Source organism: Aquila chrysaetos, chromosome 10, assembly GCF_900496995.4.
Source record: "Aquila chrysaetos chrysaetos chromosome 10, bAquChr1.4, whole genome shotgun sequence".
NCBI lineage: Eukaryota > Metazoa > Chordata > Aves > Accipitriformes > Accipitridae > Aquila > Aquila chrysaetos.
The window spans coordinates 18,414,616-18,437,787 of record NC_044013.1 but is presented as its reverse complement, the minus strand read 5'-3'; the positions used below and the strand labels follow the sequence as shown (position 1 = coordinate 18,437,787).

General features: G+C 38.1%; 1 protein-coding gene across 13 annotated transcripts in view; it reads right to left on the bottom strand.

Moving 5' to 3' along the window:
• The window catches only part of TRIP12 (thyroid hormone receptor interactor 12), an 81,412-nt gene that overhangs the window by 54,382 nt on the left and 3,858 nt on the right, over window positions 1-23,172 (bottom strand). For 2 of the 13 annotated variants that reach the window (XM_041126716.1, XM_030027940.2), the window contains exon 1: window positions 17,609-17,686. The exons of 6 other annotated variants lie outside the window; for them this stretch is intronic. The gene's annotated coding sequence lies outside the window, so the exon portion shown is untranslated. Of the gene's footprint in view, window positions 1-17,608; window positions 17,687-17,707; window positions 17,727-17,811; window positions 17,912-23,172 lie in introns of those variants that run through there. 5 more of the 13 variants (XM_041126720.1, XM_041126717.1, XM_030027938.2 and 2 more) reach the window with 5 other exon arrangements.

Genomic DNA, 23,172 nt, shown 5'->3' with positions numbered 1-23,172 from the left:
TGTCAATATTAAGGAAAAACACACTAACTAGTAAAACTCAATGCCTGATAGAGAGCAATAGTATTTAAGTATTTTAACTCTAATTGTGGGAGATTACAATGCCAGATTCAGGAATAAGCAGCAGTATCCACAAGATTACAGAAGTAACTACTGTGCTTTTAAAACAGCTTCTTTCTTTAGTCAGATTTAAGCAACTGCCATTTACATAAAGAAAGATACACAGTAACTCAGGAGAAGAGACCTAGCTATATAAGCAAGAAGTTCTTGCTCATGAGAGCTTAATTAGTGGCAAAAGGTATTTGAGACAGAAGAATTAATGACTGTACACAATTACTGGAAAAAAAAAAATCAATACGATGCCTTTGCATTACTACTTTTGGAACTGCTTTGTGACTGCTAGAGGTCCACAGATATTATTTTGGTAGTTATTTATGGAAGACTACCATAACACCCAGCTGCAGTCCTCAAACAGAGGTATTTCAAGATCAAGCCTCACTTAGCTCCCCAGTGAAGAGAGGTAACTTTTGTATCCTGTGCTAAATTGGTATTTCTATGCAGAGAGCATAGCAACAGGACCACAACCAGCAAATCCAGTTTTACTGTTCCTAATTGTGTGGAACCTGTTAAAAAAAAAAAAAAGTATTTGCAGGTGAAAAAAGCCACAAGAAGGAAAAGAACCCAAGTTTAAGAACACAACATTCTATATGCTGATCCAGTATCTATTATATCTATAGCACAGTAAGCAAGAAGTCTGCCATGAAAAAGTTTAAAACATTTCAGCTGCATATAACTAAGGCTCAGTTCAAATTTGAATGCCTCCAATAAAATAACTCTCAGGATCCCAGTTAGCTTGCCAGAAATATTTTAAATAAGCTCTGGGAATCAAATAAGAACACAAGTTAGGCAGAAGTATTGCTATCCATCCTAATCCCCCACACCACACGAGTCAAAAGCATCTTTTGAAAGTTCATGTTCTTTCCACTAAGGAGTCCAACAGAACAGCAGACAGCAAAAACAAAAAGTAGGATTAATTAGCAAATCATTGTCTTTACCTGGTTTTTTTACCTTATGCTTAGGAATTTGAAAGAATATAAATAGAGCACAAAATACACAATCCCACAAAATACAGCTGTTCAATGAACCTCATAGCTAAAAGTCTTGATGACTGGTAGGTTGAGAAAACTGTAAACCCTACTCCTCAGAAGCTGAGCTTTCCCTCTTCATTATTATTTCTCTCATCCTAACTCCTTAATCATAGCAAATATTCCCACTAACAGAAAGGTTTAAAGCTTTTAAGTAATACATGATACCTTTAGTCTACAAATTCTTATACTTTAGAGCACAAAAGGATATACCCTAGAACAGAAAGAGCCTGCTATAGCTGGAAATTATGCCAGCTTGCTGGTACAGCCAGATTAGTGAGGTTGAGGAGAGCGTAAGTGGTAGCATTCTCTTCAGAGTACACCGTAGATGGAAGACAAGGAGCCTAGCATTAACCAGGCTGAAAGTTGACCAAGGTTCCAGCACTGCCTGGGGGGCCTAGCTGAAGCTGATCACAGGCACTGTCAAATGCTGTTGTGCATTCTCTCTTATTTCTTAGTATTCAAACACCAAATGAAAAAAACCATCTCTTCATAAACATCAGCAGAGACACATTTTGTGCATTTTCTGAAAAGGGGGAGTAGTGTGCCCTCCCATACAAAGGTCAACTGATGTTGAAATTGGGTACTAATGTCAAACTATGAGTCATACTATGAAATGGTTGCCATAGATCTATTGTACTACCTCGTATGGACTATAAGAACATGCATTCCAGCAGGTTTCACTCTGCAAAGAGCAGTGCTCACTCTAGAGCTCTCCTAGGTCAGCCACATGCTTTCCCACCTAAGGCCAGTACACGGGCTCCTCCACAAAACACCAGAAGAGTTAGCTGAAGAAGACACCATCACACAGGCAATCCTGGTGCTGTCTAGGGAAACTTTAGTTCAACGTTGATCTGTCTGGGTCAGCCAGCCACTTTAAGTAGTCTGTGCTTAGAAATTATACAGCAGTGTGCTGTCACACACATGATAATTTCAGCTGTGTAGAAGAATGAAATGGCAGCTGTTTTATCCTGCAAGGCATCTGTCAAGTCAAGATGATGTCCAGAGTTACCTTCTATGTTGAAACCTCTCAACTCAACTGCATTTCTTATTGTGTAGTGTGTTACTATACGACTCCCAGTTTGCCTTTGAATACAATGCTGCTTCAAGATTCGGCTATGACCTCTAAGTTTATGTTTTGATGTTAAATCTCACTGCAAGCATCTGAAGCCACACAATACCACATGCCCAGTTAGTCCAGTAGGGAAGACATCTTTTCAGTGGGTCACAACTGTGTCTTCCACATGCTAGAATGACAAGAAAAGAGCCCTGAGGTTCCTAAATCTGAACTGTTCTCATTCAGACTTGTCCTGCCATCTGTAAGCCTCACTTCCAGCACTTGGCTTATTCTTCCCCCTCTTTAGATACCTAAATTCAAAGGAGATGCGCAACCCAGTAGATCAGCTGAATGCGCCAGTGCAGTCCTGTCACATTTTAAGACTATTTCCTCAACTACACTGAGCATTCTCTCCACACCCACAATAAGAAAAAGCTAGAACTGTACATCAGACCTCTGTGCTCCAGTTGACAAGCTTTGCAATTTGAGAATTCTAAGTTCAGGTCCTCTTCTAGCATAAAGTTTTCTGTAAACAAGCCATTTTAGTTAATGTTTCACAACTCCATATTCCTAGCTGTAACGATGCCAAAGCACTGGCCCACAGATGCTCTCCTCATAAGCAGACTCTTTAGATCAAAACCCAGCATTTTAAATAAATCCACAGCGTATCTTCTGAAGACATCTAACAGCACTGGCATCTAATTATTATCTTGCATAATATTCTTGAGTTTTAGTAAACACTGTTTGAATACCATTAACAGTCATCTTGTTACTGTACAGGAAAGCAACTAGAATTATTTTCTGTAGACCTAATGTACCTATTACAAACACTATAGCTAATGTATAGCCAACACATTACTTAAGACAGGTTCCACAGGAACACAAGATACAAAAGCCACCCCTCAACTTGCAGTGAAGCCTTTACACCTTTCTTCTCATGGAAAAGCCAACAGGAAGCAACTGACACTTCTCCATGTCTTTGAAACAAACAGAGGAAACGGACAACTGCAGAAGAAGCCTGTAGCAGCTTTTACTTAACACCAAAATCACTCCCTGAAGAATACTGTGAACTGTAACGTAGCCTATTGTGATGTAGGCTACAGAGATGAAAAGAGAATGAGTAAACTTAAGTATTCCAATAGGGTCTAAGGCCACTAAGATTGTAACAAGGCAAACCAGTAACAACCCCCGTAAAAACAGAATTGAACCCTTTCACAAGAAAAGGGCTTCCTTAATCTGCTTTGATGAGCTCTAGAAGAACTTGTTTGGGGTGTTTTCTTGTTTTGTTTTTTGGTTTTTTTTTTAAGGTCTTTGGAAAAGTCTTGGTAGTGCAAGAATTTTTCAGGCTCTTGCACTCCAATTTCCTGAATATTTATGGATATGCCTAGCACCTCTCCCTGTAATACTCCATTATAACACCTGTTGTCGGGTTGGAGTTGACCTAAGTACACTGGTCGGCATACTGTCTCTTTTGTACCTTGGCCCAAAAAAAACAGTGCCTTACTTAATGCTGCTGCAGCAATCCAGCTTCTCAAAATCGCAAAGACTTACTGCCCTGAAGTCAGTATTAGGCAAAAGGGGGGAAAGAAGGAAAAGACAGGAGGATGTTTATATGCCTTGTAAGTTCAGAACATTTTCTTCAAGCAAGCTGCACATCTTGCCAGCCATAACCCAGAGTTCAGCGTACTCATCAGTAAATGTTAAGTCTAAGACTTCAGATATGTATTCCCTCCACTTCAATCTGGATAACATTAATTTACTTGATCAACTGTATCTGTGACAAATCTAGTCAGTTACAGTAGAAGCAACATTCTAAATATATACACATACAATACACATTTAAGAGCTGAGATTTTAATTGCAACTGAACTGAAGAACTTACTGTATATGGTTCAGTAACTGCTGAATTGGTTTGGACCTACATTACTTCATTTTAAACTGATCTCATAGCTGCACCTCATTTTTGCTCACTGCTTACAAGGTTCTCCTCATTTACCTGCAAACATACACACCTATTTTCTTGCCTTGCAAGCAAGCACTTGCAAGCACTCATTCAATTACTTCTACTACTTCACCAGCTGACTCAGAAATTAATTATTAAGACAACTCTTTAGTCCACTTAGTTGCTTTAAACTGAGTCTTGTACAGCTGATTCTGACACAATATTCTTCCTCGCTATACTCCCTAAATTCAGTAGTTATCCACTCTGCCCAGTTCTTTTTCAACTGCAGTCCTCACCTCCAAATGTAATTTTCATGTCAAAGTTCCATGCAGGCAGAAGCTTGTATTTTCAGTTTAGCAGCCTCTTGCCCCTTCTGCTTGTAGGAATAGTTCATGGAATAATTTAGGAAGCGGGTACAACAACATACCAGAGATTTCCTAGAAAAATTTTCTGTGACCTCTCCCAAATTCTCACTATCCCTCCCTTCTTCCTGACAGCACATTTCTATACACAAACAAGGGAAAAAGATACTGTCCCATGAGCTGCAAGATGCTGTAAGGTACAGTGAGATGTTTTGGTTGCGTTTATGCAAATCCTGAGTTATTCAGCTGCATGAAAGCATTGAGCCTTAAGGAATGACAAGCTTTTCTTCTTCCAACATAGAAAGAGCAAACTACCACTTATTTTCTTACTTGCTTCCACTTCTACATTCTCCCCATGAATAGCCATAAGCTGCCTACATGATGTAAAGATGCTAGAATACACTAAGGCTTACGTGCTGTGCTGCATCTAATGATGTAAAATTCACATGGTGACTTTTATCAGATTAACTTCTCTTGGTACAGAAACCACAAAAAATTGCACTGAATCATACATTAATTAGGTTGAACTGTATTCTTTTTGTATTCTCCCCCTCCGATGCTAAAGGAAAAAAAAACAAAAGCAAAACAAACTACACACAGAAATACAGGCACAGGCACACTAACCAAAGCAAATTCAGTATATACAGAAAAATCTTCAGGACAAACAAGATCCTACAGCCTCCTAGTACTGTAACATTACCTCACTGCTGGGAAGACAAGACAAGCAGGTATCGAGGAAGTTTCTTCTTAAAATGAGCATGTTAGGTGGTAAGGAAAGATTTCTACACCTCTTCCAGCACAGAATTTCTACAAACTTAAATAGTTGCATCACTTTTGTCAGTTCTCTTGGAAGACATTAAGATATTGATGGGAAGACAAGCTGAGTTTAACAGCACACAAACTACTCTGCAGACTGGATGCCTTTTTGATGCAGAGTTCCAGTGGAGTACAAGAGTTAAGTTCGAATCATTATAAAAACCTTGGCTGGAAAGGATCTCTCCAGATCATCTGGTCCAACTTCCTTTTAAAAGTAAGACCTTAGATTATGTTAGAGATCTCTCATTCTGCTGAAAAGTGAGAATTTCCAACCACAATGACAAAATATATTCTGAGTTCTGAGCAAGAGGAGAAAGGCAAAAGGTGAATCAAGAGAGATACCCTGAAGAAAGGGGAAAGGAAAAAAAAAAAAACATCAAAATCATGCCAGATATAAATGCATGCAGAGAAGACACTAACAGACTATCAGAAAACAGTATGTTCAACAGAAGCATTTGGTAAGTCATGCAAGAGATGTCAGTTCAAGTAACCCAAGATCTCAGATCTGTGTAGATGTACAGGTGTGCAAGGACACACTCCCCATCTCTCCCAAGGACAACCTCTCTGAGGGGAAAAGAAACAACTCTGGCCCTGTTCCTCACTGCAATCACATATAGCTCAGAAAGCATTCCCTCCCCTTCAGTTCCTCAAAAACATAATCCAGTAACCCGGACTAAGATGAGGAAGTAAGCAAAATGGGCATGTAAACTACAATTATCGCAAGAGTCCAGTCACTGAACACTTTATAGACTTAGGACTAGCTCACATGTCCATTTTTACACTGGGTAACTTTAGACAATACATAAGCTGTTAGCCAGAGACAGATTTTTCTGAATTGCTGACAGAAAAAAAAAAAGCTTCAGCACAATATTCTTCTCAGATTCATTTACAGTGGAAGAGTTTTTTCATTCAGCTACTCTGTAATCATTAGAGTAGAAGCATTTCTTAACCATTTCAAAAATACCCCATATATTAAAAGAGGTATAGATAATGCAGAAAACTTCTCAAATACCAGTAGGCCATAAATGCACTCAAGCTACAGACTCCTGGGGGGGGGCTGGAAATCAGTAAAGGAGCAGGAGTTACCCCCTGTTCCACTGACTTTACAACAAACAGCCATCAGAAGATTATAGCAACCTTTGGGCCTTGCTACATGAGGAAGAAGTCAGCTTTCCCTTGCAGCCTTCCAAGAGCTTAGACCTTGCCTTAGCCTTCTAGCTGAGACAGTGGCAATGCAAAGGCCACCTTCACAGAATCAGCAAAACAAGTGGCTAGGAACTTGAAAGGATGTAACCACCAGGTTAAGATTCTCTAGACTGCATCTATGCGTATATGTCTACAATGACCTATAGACAAAGACTGGGAAAAGAAATTCTTGGCAAGGAAGAGGAAGAGAGAAGAGCAAAAAATACCTTCATTTGTGATCTCATGGTTTGGAATCAGGGGGAACTATACTGCTAATCAGCAGTCAGAATATTCATTGCCTCAAACTAAAGATTTACAAGGTCCTACAGGAGATAAGAACACTGAAATGCCTCTGAGAAGATGCACAACACTGCTCACCAGAGGAACGCCCAGGTTGTTAGGACTGTGTGATCCAACAGGTTACACATGCCATCACCCCGAGCCAGAAAAGTAGCACTCTTACCTACTGACTTCTGTCTGGTGAAAGGACTGGAAGATATCTGTGCAAAAGATACCATAGCTTGAGAACACATAGTCTGGGGAAGTCAAGAGGTCAAATTCTGTTTAAGAAAAAATCTAAATACATGCTATCACATGCTCCAGTGTTGGTAAGAATAGTTTTGTGACAGTGGGAAGACATTCTGAGTTGCAAAAGCTGAACAGTCTCCTCTGCTTCAAGCAGGTCAGGTGAATTTGAAGTCTCAGACTGCACAGGCCTTTCCCTGGGCCTGTTACAGAAAAGCAAACCAAAGATGTCTTCAGTGACCTAGAAAAAGCTTAAAACCTTGTTCCATAAAGAATACTGAGACCCGGCACCCACCACTGGTTTCAAAAGAAAACAGTGGATTGGCCTGTACACCACAGCCAGAACCTTAGTAAGTCCTTTGGGGCTGTGGAAAAGTCAAACTGAAATAGCAAACAGGGCACTACTCAAAACTACAGAGAAGCACAGGTATCACTGGCACATGGCTTTATAACCAGTCAACAGTACAACTGACTGTTCAAGAACTTAAACAGCTCAAGAACAAAGAGAAAACTATGGATGAAGGGGAGGGTCAAAAATTAGCTAAAAGAAGCACACCTGCAGAAGTTAGACAGCAGAACATTCCTGTTCATCTAGGCAGCTTAAAGGCAGCAAAAAAACACAGCTCATGTTCTATTCTGTATATGGTTGAACAGGACATAAAAGGTGAGCTCAGGTGTCTCACATCTGTTTGTACGACTTGTGTCCCCAGCTCATGGTACACAGGAATCCATAGCTTCATTTCATTGCTTAACTGAATTCTTGCAAGCTGGTTAAGGGGGCTAACTAACATTAAGATTGCAAAAGCCTTTATCTCCTATACTCCATCCTCTAGAAGACAGGAAGCTGCAGTATGAGGTAAAAAAATAAAGGAGTTGCATGGAAGAAATATAATGCTGTTTTGAGGGCATCCTTCTTCAGTTCTGCCACCTCACTGCTTTGTTTCTCTTATGTTCATCAAGGACAGAAATACTACAAGTTGTGTCACTCTTTAGACTGCATTTTGGTTCACGAAAGCACACAAGTGTCATTTAGATCTTAGATCCTCATCCAAAAGAGAAGAAAAATAGAAAGCATTTCTTTTTATTCTCTTGTTTCTCTATAGTTTAGCATTCTGTATCTTTGGATAGTTGTCAGCAACTATTCCTCTCAGTTTTGAGAGGATCAACAATGGAGTTTATAAAAACAATCTCTCAGAACATTTATTTACAAGGGTAGATCACAACTTAATTCAAAGAATCTGCCCTTGTAAAAAAAAAAAAAAGAAAAAAAGAAAATAATCAAAGAAGTTGTTCTCCAAAAAACCTGAGTTTGTTACCCTTCCATGTCACCATTTGTAACACATCCAAACGAGTTCAATTTAAGTTTTTCCACCTGTGTATGGTTTGACTTGAATTCATTAATGAAGGAAGGGAATGCTCTCTCAGTGGCAGAATGCCAGGATTGAACACTTCAAGAAAATATTTTCATGTTTACAACACCTGTAGTTTCTCAGCCTTCAGTGCTCTAGTTTTTTTAAACCAGCTAAACATTAAGTTCTGTTGCATAATTCAGTCAATTCTGCAGCACTTAAATTTTTTTCTGCACACAGATATAACGATTATCAAAACCATTAGAACCCTGAAACTTCGGAATCAATCTATATTCAGTAAAAGAATAGTCTAATCTGGATAGCTGCAAGTCAGCCAGCAACAGCTCAGCTTAAGAAGCAGCCCAGAGATATTTAAGCCATCTCAGTAACACAGAAGATTTGTTATACCACAGGGAAAAGAGGCACATATAAACATAGCAAATGTTAGCTGCAGAATACCGAACCAGTTTCTGTCTCTTTGTTGACATATCTTCTTCCCTTTTAGCACAGCAATGGGAAGAGAAGGGGAAAGTGAGGAACAGGTGTCTTCACAGTTTATTCTTCTGTACACTTGTGTCACAGAGCAAAATTTCTCTGCCAGATCAGATCCTACAGCAAGACCTTGACTTCACCTCTACAGGAACTTTAAAATTAGTGAATGACAAGCTGCTAGACAGAGAAAAGTTTACCCTATGACAGTCTCAGTATGCAATTCTGCTACCTGGTGCCAACACAAGTGTGGTTCCAACTTGTTAGCAACAATGGAAATAACACTCACTTTTTTCCTTTTTTAAATTAAACAAGAGCAACTGGTATCTCTTTAAGGGAAAAGAACCTATTTTCCAGCAGCCAAATTCTGACCAAAACTCTGCCACTTGTATCCAGAGTGAATTGATGTGAATTATTCTTTGTTTCTAGCAGACTCCCAACAAAACCCATCACAAGCAATAGAAGTAAAATCTCATCTGTCCTTCATTTTCAGCTTATCTAGAAAACCTTGTTTAGTAGGAGCCAAAATTCACTATCTGTGTGGTGCCTTAAGCTTTCACCAACATTATAAAAAAACATGCTGCCTGGCAAGCGTGAGGAAGAACATTCTCTTCAGAAGAGGGGAATGAATTTGAATTAGGAGCTTTTACCTTCTGTGAGACAACATGAACAAAAGCATAGAATCCTTCATGAAGTACAGATTGGCAATACTGCCAGAAATAAAGACAAGCTAGCAGGTAGGTGGTCAAGTTAAGACCAAGTAAACAGGTGCGGCAAAGTTGGAGCAGGGGGTGTTTACTACCAGTGAAGAAAAGTCAGCTCAGCAATTAGTGCAAATTTCAATTTAGAAGCTTGATTTCAGTATTGTCATGCAAGTGAACCAAGAAGTACCCAAAACCATCACCCACTCCAAGTGTACCCTACCCAATTCTTAATGCCCAGCTGCCTTTGAGCTGCACAGCACCATTTACTTCAACATTATGAGTCTGAATGCAGAACCTACTATTACAACACCAAGCTTCTTCCCTGTTCTAACTCCATAGACCAGATGGTGCCTTATTTGCAGTTCGCCATTCACTTGTATCTGGCACACACAGCCCTTAAATAAAATCAAGTGCAATAGCACAAGACAAATACTGATATGGTACATACCTATGTCCTACCTGCAGAGCCTGTTAGACAATACATGCCCCAGGTTGCAGCATGGCAGGTTGCCTGAACCCTGCCAAGTTCCTAATCAACTTTTGCCAAGCTGTCTTAAATTGCAGAGACCTAGCGAGCTCAGTGGCTAGTAAAACATGGTTTGGCCACCCAAAGTCTAAATTAACATAAGATTATCTCTGCAGTCTTCTAGGCAACTAGAAGGGGGGAGGCAGGGGGAAAAAAAAAAAAATAAAAAAACCAAAAAAACCAGAACATTAATTAGCCACTACAATGAAAAAATTCAGAGACTAGAGCTTACAGAAGTTACTGCTGGAAGAATAAACACAAAAAACAGTTGACTTGTACATGCAGGTTAGACAAGTATCACAGATAAACCCAAGATTACAGGTCTAAGGGCATTATGTAGATCTACCTTGAAAACAAGGTAAAGAGGGAGGAGACTAGGTCTTCATTTTGATAATGTTCAGCTTCAGCTTGACTAGTTTACACACAGAAATGCCAGAAGTTGAGAAGCCTGTTCACTCATACTAGCACGTCTTAAACAGAAACACTTTTAAAAAAAAATTTAAAAAATAATCTACATTTCCAAGGGAAGCGGGGAGGGGGAGTACTCATCTGTTTTCTACTTGACTAGAATGGGTCTCAAGTTTTTGCATCTTCAAAATACCATTTAGAAAAGGTTTGGACAAATCAGGAGGATATCAGGAGTCTTCCTTCTGTTCTCCTAATCACTGATATTTAGCACTGACTAAAGCTGATGTCTGTTGAGGTTTCCTTTCCTACACTGTCTCAAAAGCAGGTGATGCTATCCTCCTTAACAAAGACTTCTATCCAAATGCTGCACAAAAAAGGTCATAGGCCTAATGCATAGCAAAATTCCTGTGCCACATGATACCATCTGGGAAATTGTTTAATTGTAGTTGTTGAGGAAGAAATCCAATTAAAACAGGTTAAGTTTCCGGCTTCCTCAGCACTGCATCTGCATGTGGATCTTTAGCTATCATAAGGATACTGCAACAACAAACAAAGGGATTAAAACATATTTAAGGTTTCTAAACTGGGTAGTGCTCAAACCAATGGTATCTTGGAATTATGTGCCACAGATGCCATCTTCTCAACCAAAGAAAAACAATTTATACATTGACATTATATCTTGCAGTGATGTAATTAAGAACAAGCTCCAATACACATACCAAATTACTGACATAGGCACAATTAAAGACATTTACCTTTATGTAAATGTATGAAATCATGAACCAAACTACCTACCAAATATCTGTATAGAGAAACAGAAGAGAAGTTCTGTGTAAAGCTGAAGAAAAGGAAGTCACACCCAGAGAAACACCTGTTAAACACTAAGGATTAAGCTGTCTTAAAGCTGTTCCTATCATTGATAGGATCAGGACTTTACAGTGCTCAGAGCTATTCTTTCATGGTAGCTACACATAAGAACATACAATACTAGCTTCCACAACTGCATTTTAGGAAGGTTCCAACCTTCAGAGTCATGAAGAACGTTATCAAAAGCCAGAGCACGAAGCTTTATGAAAGAATTAAACAACTTTATGACACACTTTATTGACAAGAGTGTCTGCTCCACTCTGCACATAGGTGCCTTTTCAGTACTCAACAAATAAAACAAGTTTGTGGGAATGAGGTGTTGTACATGGGGATTACAGACTATGGGAATGGCAAATGAGTGTCCCAAGAACCTGAATACAGAAGGTTAAGATACTGAACTTGAGCAAATCTAAAGAATGAGCAGATCTAAATATTAGAGCTCTGTCAAACGCTTTTTAGCAGGATGCCAGCCTTAGTCTTAATTTTAAGCTAGACAAGAACTCACCATCACCAAACTTCAATACACACAAAAAAGTCTACTACAAATTCCTCTCTTCTTTCACCTATGTGCAAGTACCACCAGCCCTTTTTTCTGCTTTACCTCACAAATGATTTTTACCTCGTCTCCCAGGCTATCCACACACTTTCCTTGCACAAGCAACAACTGTAACTATGCTTATATTTTATAGTTCACTAGATTAACAAGTTGACACTAATAAGGTATTTTTCCTCAGGGTCATAACAAGGCCAGGTTTGCCAAAGCCTGAATTCCTTGCCAATAGTCAATCGCTTCAGAGCTGGAAGAAAAGCTACTTACTTCCTGACAAGGAGATGTTCCAATAGATGCTACCTAAATCTGTTCAATACTTTTTGTTACCTCCCAGCTAAACTGCTGCTCTCTGATGTACTGAAAGGATTCACAGACTACCAGTAATACAGAACACTTATCAGAAGAACAAAGTTTCTCCACAGCTCCGAGATACTTAAAGAATAAGCAGAGCTGTAAGCTTTCTATAGCTTGATCTTAGGACCAAAATGATTATTTAAGAACTAGATATTGCCATAGTTGATTTGATAAACCTTTGCTCTTGCAATTTGCTCTGTGACCAAACCAGAATACTCAAGAGTTGCCTCCTATACAGGCGACCTTTTATCCTACACTAATGCTTAACTATGCCTCATGAGCAAACCTATAACCTATCACCCCCAAACTCACACACTGATTCTGGCCTTGTCTAGGATTGGAAAAGAATATGGTGAGGAAGAAAGGAAAGAAAGGAAGACAGTGTTTCTTTTAAGTACTTTGTGTGTACATCAAGGTAGAATACGTTGGAGCAAAGATATGCATCCATCTTCCTATGCTCCTGAAAGACATGTTTGCAAACGTGAAAATAATACCACACCGTTAAGATGACAAGGAATTGGAAGCAAATTTCACTTAACTCCTATGCAAGATGTCTTGTCTTTTTTGCTTGGGTGGGTTTTTTTTTTTTGGTTAAAAAATATCCACAAGACACTCATATGGCTTCAGAACTATTCCGCGTGTCGTCCTCTTTACTATTTATTTTAAGCCATTTAATAAAATCCACTAGTAAGGGAGACAAGACAGACAAAAGGATATTTAACTGGAGAGAGCAGCTTCATCATGATGCAAGATAAAACAACTCTCTTCATAACACTTGAGTAAAAAAAAAAAACACACAGAGAACAGAGTGGCTTTAGGGAAAGATTAAAGGAAGAATATGAAGTAGGTTTGTGAAAGAAGAAGGAAAATACCTGTAGGCCCAGAAGTGAGCACAGTTGCTTCCTTCCCTCCCCTCTGCACAGTATCTTAACCTATCAAATGCAAAATTTAGGTAATTCATAAAGGCTGCAGCCTCTCTTAATCCTATATCTGTTTTGCTAATCAAAGATACCCAGCTAGGAGCACGCACATCCCCATTTCACATATGGTTAATGAGCAACGAAGTGTTCTAGTAATCACAGTGTCTTTACTACTTCTACTTCCACACTTCAAGCCTTTGAAATAAGTCTTTTCTCCAATCAATTATTTCTTAGCACCTCCAACCCCCATTAGCTAACAAAGATGCCGAAGTAACTGTACTAACTTTAGGTCTGTCTTCTATGCTTCTCAAACTTTATTTGTATGTTTTTCCTTGTATTTAAAGGCTCCCCTGGCAGAACAGTTTTGGGACACAGATACTGTGTACTGCAACTTGAGAACAGCCTGATCTGCCCAGCATGAACTTCTTCCACAGAAGTGAAAGTTTAATAGTTTGAAAACACTGCTCACCAAACTTGCAGCATCTACTGAGAAATAGTTTCAACTATTTCCTATTATATGTTTATTTTGACTAGTTAGAGTGTTGAGGGTATAAAGCTTCTAACACTGAATTTTCAAATCAGCAGTCTGGTGTTCTAGTTTCAAATAACAAGGACAGCATATGTCATTAGCATATACTAATATGACAATATTTATTACATTAAACAGCTGCATGATAAGACCCTCAGTTTCAGGGGTGCTTTTTTTATTTTCCGGAAAAACATTTCAGATGTGGTATAGCCATGTATGTTTTATAATTAATACTTTTCTAATTAAAATGACAGCATAAACATTCTGTACATATTCAAGTATGACAGACATTCTGAGCCAAACACACCTCTTTTTTTCCCCCTCATAACTCTATTAACTCTAAGCTTAATAGTGATTACACTTCCTTATACTCTTCATACACAATTTAACTTACTACTAAAGTTACAGTACAGACTAAGAAAAGAAAACCTAAACAAGCCAGCTTTTAAGGCATTAGACCCATCAGTCTGCACTGTGCAGTTTTTCAGCTGAACTCCACTTTATTTTCAAAAGAGTACCACAGAACTGATAGAAGTTAAAAACCCAACTACTTTTCTTGGGAGACATCCTAGTGAGTGCGGTCATCTAAATAAATTAGAAAGGAAAGTTAGTTCCTCTAATCCAAAAACTAAGTCAAAGTCTTGTGTACTTGGTAGAACATAGTTTTCAACTACTACATGTGTTTATCCAAAGTTTCTACCTTGATGTCATTATTTCAAACTCCTTCACTTACACAAATACCTCGGAAGGTACAGGGATAGAGTACAACTATTAGTTTCACTCTAATGCCTGTGCAGACCATTTTCATGTTAGAATTCAGCACATCGAACTTCAAGAGCTGGTCAAAAATACAGAAGATTGCATCTGTACAAGTTCATATAGACACTTTAAAACCTAACACTTTGAACTATCACCAACTGTCACCAGTAAAAGCTTTCAAATTCTGTTGAAGCAACCTGAAATTACATCAGCTTCTCTTCCACCCTCCTATGACAAATGCTACTCCACTCTATGCAAGTATAAAAGAACAAAACAGCTTAGATGATAGCCAGTCACAAATGTGTATTTTAAAATTATTCCTACTTCAAAGCTAGGCCACCAACCTTCCCCACCTCCCCAGCAACGCACCAACCACACACCAAGAGTAGGTGCAACTCTGAACAGTTTGTTGCCATAACCTGGAATGCTATTAAGTAGTAAAAAACTACCTTGATTTTGGATGCACCTTGACTTAACTAAACTTAGACATTTAAATCACTATATTCTACTATAGGTTGAGCTTCTGCTTTTAGCTGCCACAGGTCTGGACTTGCACTAGTCACTTTCTGCATTTGATATTGTCAACAGAAAGACCAAACCCTTCTGAAGTAGGCTTTTTTAACAAGTTAGATAATACACATAAAGCAAAGATAGGGGCTTACAAGCCCCAGCTCAGCTATGTCTCACACAAGCTGAGAATCAGAGGAAATACAGTAGTTTGCATCTTCTCTACTTGTCACACTCCAATCTTTGAGCAGCATTCATGAGTCAATGGGCACAAAACTCTGGGTCCTTGAATTCCTTGCCTCAGCCATTCAAAGCTTAAGCATGGCAGGTTAAGATCTTTAGTACACCTTCCCTTGACAGAACTCAGCAGAGATCCCCGTGGGAGCAACTACCTTTCATGGTACAGCTGTAACATTTATGACAATACAGCTAGAGTCAGAGGTATAAAAACTGAACACCTGTACATACTTTTGCACTTTTTTTTTTTTCCTCCTCCTGTTAGCCTTTAGATGGCAACTAGATATTTTAGGCTAAAAGTCAGGCATGTAAGGTACTCCAATCTAAAGTGTTCCAAAAACACAGAAAGGAAGAATTGTCCCTTTGCTTTAAAAAAACCAAACAAATAAAAAACATCTATTTAAAAAGAGATCCCATTAGTGTTGACAGCATTTCCAGGAATAGGTCCTTCCCTTTCCTGAGAAACAAAGATTTAAGACTGGTTCTTTCAAATACTTTTCACAGGACAGCCTGCCTTCCTTCACTATGTCAGTAGTGCCATGAAATTATATTTGTGTACTCTATGAATATATGTAGATAGACATTCTCACTGAACCAGAGTTTAGCAAAAGAGTACAAGTACTCTTTGATGAGGACTATTACACTACAGCTTTCCAGCCCTGTCAGTTTCAAAGCTGTGTTACTGCAAACACACTAGAGCATGAATATTTGTTTAAAGTACTTCCATCTTTTAGACATAGCTAGACTTAAAATATTCACAGCTACTGAGGCTCAATGTTGAGAAAAAGTTGGAAATTACAGCTTCTGTAAGCTATGGGTGCTTAAACATTTGTAACACTTGAAGGCAGGAAATAATCTTAAACTTGTGATGAAATTAAATCTTGAAACCCTAATTCAGTAGTGACAGGACATTAGTAGATTCCAGAAGTGCAAAATTTTTTTGACAGCAGAACTCAGGACACTTGCTTCTATTTCCAGGCTTATAGAAGAGAGGTCATTCATTCTTTAATTTCTATTTTGTTAAATCCAAAACTATTTAAACAACCAATTGCTGTTAAGTAGCATCCAAATAGAATACATCATCATATGAGTTTAGCAGAAAGCATTTGTAATGATGAACAGACTATTACCCATAGAAGGAAACTATGAAATAAGATGAAAGCTTTATTACTGTTACAGCTTTGCTTATTTCAACATAACTACCCAGGTTATATGGTTATCTAAAGCCAGAGCTGTTCCCTCAAAAGTCCCCCTTTTTTTTTTCCAAACTATCAAAACTTAAAAGTTGCCTTACAAGTTCCCTTTCCTCTCATCCTTCCCTCCCCCAAAATAGTAAGTATGCATCAAAAACATTGAACAGTATTCTAACGAGACACTTGCAATGCTATGAAGTACAATAATACCAAGCAGCATGGAGATCCTATACCCCAGTACTAAAACTAAGAAGTTTCACTATAAGCCAAGCCCTTGTCAGTTGACATAAACATTAGTGACTACATGTTCCAGTTAATCAGAGTGATATTGCAAGTGAACAGGGGGGCAGGTGTGGGGATGTGGAAGAAGAACCAATGCTTAGGTATATATACCATTACAGAGTTACTGAGAATTCTCCAGTGCTTTTGTACAAGATTTATCTGGAATACTCTCTCTCATCACAGTTGACCTTGGTCAAGAGAGATGAATTCCAGTTGAAAGAACAGAAAAGTGCTCTTACAGGTGGTGACTAATAAAGCCTGTATTATTTAGCCTGGCAACAAGAAGGTTACCAATGCTTTCTGTAAGTGCCAAGGGTAAAACACCAAGAGAAGAAAATTACTTAAAGTGAGAGGATAGCATTAATACAGTAAGCAGGCAAAACAGTTATGAGAAACTTTCAGGCTGGAAATGAGATGATCCTAAATTTCAAGAAACAACATGCTGAAAGAATCTCTCAGGAGGACTGAAGAATTAAAAAAAAAAAAAAAAAGGCAAGTATGAAAACAAAACCAACGCATGCCCTTAGCTGCTTTTTAGACAGTTGCAAGTTAAGAGATTTAAGTGATATACCAACAATATTAGCAGATTACACTTTTGACATTATGAGGTCTCTTACTAAGCTTATTCCTAGACAGTAGTATTTCACTGTCCTTACAGACAACTGACAAATAACAAGTTCTGTTGTTCTACTAGGCCAACCAATGGAGAGATGAGATGCTCGTGTTGCTCAGGACTGACTTGCTTAGGTACAGAAAGTACTTTAAAGGCTCAGTTCCAAGAAAAGGCTAGTACCCCCACTTTGATCTTTTGCTAAGGAAGTTAACTGGAATACAATTCTTCTTAGAACACCTATTCTTTCTCAGAAGGTAAAAGAAGTCAGAGAAGACACTGCAAAGAAGCAAACCTATATTATCTGGAGTTCACGAAGCTTCTCTTGTCCTGTCCTGTAGCACCTACCACTGAAACTCTGTTGTGACTAAGGAAAGAAAACTTGTCGCCACACCTTCTGCTGGGAAAGAGGGGGGGAAGGCAGAAGATAGCTTTCCACAAAGCAAGTTACTGCAATAAGGAGTGAGTTCTAGGATTTAAAAATAAAAAACCACAAACCATACACCACACTTTTGGATATGGTTATTCTATGCAGAGGTTGTTTATCCAGCTTGATCCTTCTATTGCTGTGTCACTCTGTGCCCATATGTTCACTTTTGATATCTCCCAAAAGTGTGCACACAGGGCAGGGGCGGGGCAGGTGGAAATATGCCAGAGTTAATACATTCAGAAAACCAAACCAGCTACTCGATTTTTGGAAAGAGCTCCATGTAGAACTAGCAGACAAAAACATAGAAACACTATAAAGTACAACAGAGATTTTGTAACTTTTATTAACAACATTCAAGACAACTAGTATTTCAGAATGGGTTACAGAACAGAGAAAAGTCAAAAGACTAATTTAATTCTGTTAGATCAATTAACAGTATTGCCTGCTATCTAGTTTTAATTTGCCATCTTACTGAGCTGACCTTCCAAATAGCTTGACATAATTTTGTTGAAGGAAAACAATACTGCAAACCTAAAAATCTGTAAGGAAGAAACCATTTCTTAATTGAAGGGGAACAGCTTTTATATGAAAACACATTAAGCAATTTTGCAATGCACAGCAACCTACTTGGCTTACTTCTGATTAAGTTTTAAAAATACTCCAACGCCACTAAAACAAGATTAAAATTAATTGCATTAATAGTACAGGTGAGATCTAATAGGGTTTCCAGTAATTTCAAGTGGCTGTGAAACTGCAACAACAAAACAGATACCACAAACAGACACAACACTAGTTTAGCACAGTCTTAAGAACAGGTTAAGGGAACTGACAGTTTCTGGTGACACTACAGGTGTTGCCAGCAAGAAGCATAGTTAGAATTTAAGTGTAAGATCTCAATCTGATAGAAATTCAGACTTCATCTGAACAAAACACAGGAAGTAAAGAGTTTTGAAAAATAGATGATACAACTAAATTAAGTTTATCCATTGACTTAAGTTACCTAATAGGAATCTACTTTATTTAAAACTGCAAGAATAGTTTTAACGGCTTTTGGCTAAGTCTGTGACAGACAAAAAAGCATGATGCACCCAGGGAATATACTTTACTCCAGACAACCTCTGGAAGCAATAAAGTATAGCAACAACTCTGTTCATTGCATTGTATTTTGAAAGTGACAGATTGAGATTACTTTGCCTGTTACTTCAGTGGAGTCTCACAAGAAACTTTAATTTTTGAAAGTGTACTTAAAATAAATGTAACTCATTACTTATTACATTTGCGTTTACCTCAAGTTTCCAAATAAAAGGTTCTCATGTTCTAGTTTACTTGAGTTCATCTGCATACAGCATTGCTAACGTCAGAATCTTCAGCGCCCATTCTGTCCCAACTCCAGTTCAGTTTTGGCAGTATGTAAAAAACCCTAAGCTATTAAAAAAGAAAATAACTCCCATCCTTACTACTGTGACCATAGTACTCGGGTATTTAAACATTAATGGAAGGCATTTAAGTGGTACCGTTCCTTCACATACTAAATTCCACAAAATTCATCTTTCCTCTTCACAGTTAACGTGAAGAAAGCTCAGTTTCCACTCTCTCCATGGAGTATTTAAATTTGCAGATTAAGGTGTGCAATGGCATTTCTCTTAACAATGCTTCCTCCAATTCCAGTTACAAAGTGATGATGAAAGTTTTGAGCTGGAGTTTTGTTGTCAAGAGTCTAGTATAAAACATGTCTAAGTTCAGTTGCAAGGCTACAAGTACTTGAGGTAAATGAGAAATAGGGAGTATGCAGCAGAACTGTATCAACTTAAAAGTTGTCATACAAGAAATCTGAAAAAAGCATATTTGCTATCTTATTTCTGGCAAAGAAATATATTTGTTCTTCTGCCAAGCTTTTTTTAATTGAGTAAGGGAATGAAACTAACTTCTTTAATCCATAATCTTATGGTATAATGCAGGTCTTCACTTTTATTACCAGTGTTTTACTGTAGAAAGCTATCTGCTAAATAAATCAGGCAGAATATTACCAGAGTAAAATATGGCAGCAGGCATTGTCATTACATAAACATGAAAAACATTGTGGAATAGACTGTAGCAGATCTTTAAAGCACAGCTTTTAACACTGGGAATCCTGACAAAGTTTGCCAAAGTTCTGCAGCTTCCATCACTTTCTTTAAATGAGATTCAGTTGAAATGGTGTTTTCTCCAGAAATTTTCTTATTAACTTCAAATCAAATTGCATTTTTATGTATGCCAATGGTATTCCTGCTCCTTTCATTACTTGAATCCATTTATTTTGATTATTGGTGTTACCTAAAGATCTGAAACCTAGCTATGCAGCTTTTCAGGTGCTATTCACTCAGGCTTATTCACCCAGACCATGACTGTCTGCATACCCTTGTTCAAGTTGGTGATTTCTCACTTTCCCCTCATCCTTTTACAATGTTTGAGTTCATCAAGCTATACACCTGAAACAACTGCATAGGTCAAAACAACTGAAGTTTTAAAGAGAAATTACAGTTCGCAGCCAGTACCTTGATTATAATGGAGTATATCCTCAAAATAAAGAGAACAGTCACTAAAGAAGGCAGAGTTCCAAGTTTGTATTCAGCACACAGCCTATTAATATGCACCTTCAGTTACTTTCTTCATTAGTTCTCTTTAAATGCATAGCCACATCTCACCTGTGATCAGAAGGTTCAGTTACATTGCACACACCTTCCAGGAAGGGACACTCTCTATACTGAATACGCTAATTACATAAGGGATTTGACATTAGAAGTCACAGAACATTATTAACATGGATAAGATGCCATCTTCTAGCCCTGATGTTAACCACATCTTACAATATTATCCTGTCCAAAAATAGACATCTACCACAGATTCATATTCCACAGAGATATATGATGTAAAGACAGCTTCTCCTTACTAACTCCAGGAGTTAAAGTAAGCATCTAATGATTATACCAGCATCAAGGACATTTAATGCAAGTCCCCTAAAGGGGGGCGGGGGGAGAGGGGTACAGGGTGCATATATGTGTGTGGTTTCCTTTTTCTTTGGGGTGGGGGGGAGGCAGGCAGGCATGGGGGATGTTGAAGTCCACCCTCACTAGTGTTACTATGCATTGTTTACATCTTTCCTTTTTTGGTGCCTCAACTCATTTATATTACTCCTAAAAAAAAAAAAAAAAAAAATCATGTTTTCAACTTAGTAGATACTACATAGAAGTGTATTTTTGATTTCCACATTTATTTACCTGCACTTCTACTTTTATATCTAAGCAGTCTAGGACTAAGAGAGGAGGTACAGAACAGACTTCCAAGCACATAAAAGCCCACAGTACAGAGAGAAGATAATTTCTCCTACCCAGAGTGGATAAGACAAACCATAACAAGCTCATAGCAAAGCAAATAAGACAGAAGTTAGACATGGAGAATGATAAGGGAGAACAAAACAGCATGCATGCTTTCTAAAAGCAAATATAGCATAAGACTAGACCTAGTTACCTTGGAGTGGAACTACATACCAGATGACCTATGAAGGTTTGTCCCAGGCTTATTTTTCCTAATGGTGTTACCTTTAGGAACTACGCCTAAAAATCAAAGTAAAAATTCTTCATTACAGTTACTGCTCTGCTAATACCAATTGATATTAACCACGCTTTAAGTACACAACAGTAGTCAGCCACAAATCTGAAGGAGACACACATTGGTGGTATTGAACCTAATGCCTCTCTTAACTAGACAGCCTTCTGAAAGTTTAATACCTTTGTCCCCAAATAACACATGTACATCAGAAAATAAAGAACATGTTTGTATTCTTTCATTTCCACCATTACAGAAGTCTAGCAAGTAGTTGCCCTTCTTTACACTAAGTTTACTTATTTGGATGTTATGTAATAAAACAAGGGTTGTCAGCAACAAGTTACTCAAAGCAGAATAAACATGAAATATACCTTGCCCTCCAGATCTTAAAAAAAGCATTCTTGTTCAACAAGTACCAGGGACCTCAGCTTTCATTTTGAAATATGAAATTGCTCCCTACAACTCAAGGTTCCCATTCCAGGAGATGACTCAGACCCTTTCATACCTATTAAGAAGGTCAAATCTTTGCAGTTCAGCATGTGCACTTTATTGTGGACACCCTCACAAAACAGACCAATCCATTCAGAAAACACTGAGAAACTATGATTTCCTCCCTGCTCCATGAGGCAGCAGCATACTGCTATACATTGCAGAGTCCTTCTAGTTTCCTCTCCACACATACCTTTGTAGGTTTGTTGGGGTTTTTTTCCTTTCTTATCACTCGAGAAGATGGAGTTATTTTATTAGCACAGTGATCAGTGAAAAACTATTTATTCAAGAGTAGATAAAGTCAAGTGGTAAGCAGGGCCAAGTGACCTCCAGAGATCCCTTCCAAACTGGCTTACTCTATGAATCATGGCAAGAGAGGCTTTTTTGGAACAACTAAAGGCAACTATGGCTTGAATACCATTGCTAATACTTTTCACGCATCTTTAGTATTGAAGTCCAGTATTAGATCACCATTATTAACTTTTTTGATATATACTTAACTTTTCCAGTTTTTCCTATATAAAAGTTTTCACTTCAGAAGTTGACTATCTATTGCTCATATATGACAGTTTTCTGCCATATTTGTACTGAGTATGTTCATGAGTCAAGTAAGACTGGCAACAGTCAGTACACTGCAAGACAAGCCTTATTATAGACAGTGAGAGTAAGCAGATTGGTTATATGTGCTCAAACCCTGGCTGCCAGACAGAATTGAAGGAGAATATGACTGCATATTTACACAGTTAGATTCTACCAACTTGACAAGAAAAATTTTATCACATGGCAGGATTCAGAGAGAAATTGCTCCTCAAAACTAACCTTCACGCTAAAGTAACCACCACTGGCATCTGAAAGCATGCAGTGGAGAAGCTAGTTGACTTAGCACTGTCTTTCACAAAGAGTGTATGCTTGATATCATGTGTCGCTAGAAATTTTTTAGTTACAGAAGATTGCTGAATTAATGTTTTAAAGTTAATCATTTTGTTAAGACATCCTGAAACAAGCAGCTACATAGAAGCACTCTGTCATGCTTGATCACCAGCGAGAAGTCTGAAAAAAGTTCTGCTCCTTGAGAAACACATTATTTCACGTAAATTGAAAAAAATATCAGGAGGAAAAAAAGAGTTAATGTGACTTTGTTTTGCAGTTACCAACCTCATGTCCCAAATTAAAACTTAGCTATGAAAACACTCAGCAAGAAGTTGATTCATATACTGCCATAAATCTTCTATGATACTATATATAGATTAAAATATTAAGACCAAATTCAAAGTAAGTATTACTTCTTCAGAAAAATAAATACACTGACCCAAAAGTAATCTTCTACCCTACCAAAAAATTCAGATGTACTACTA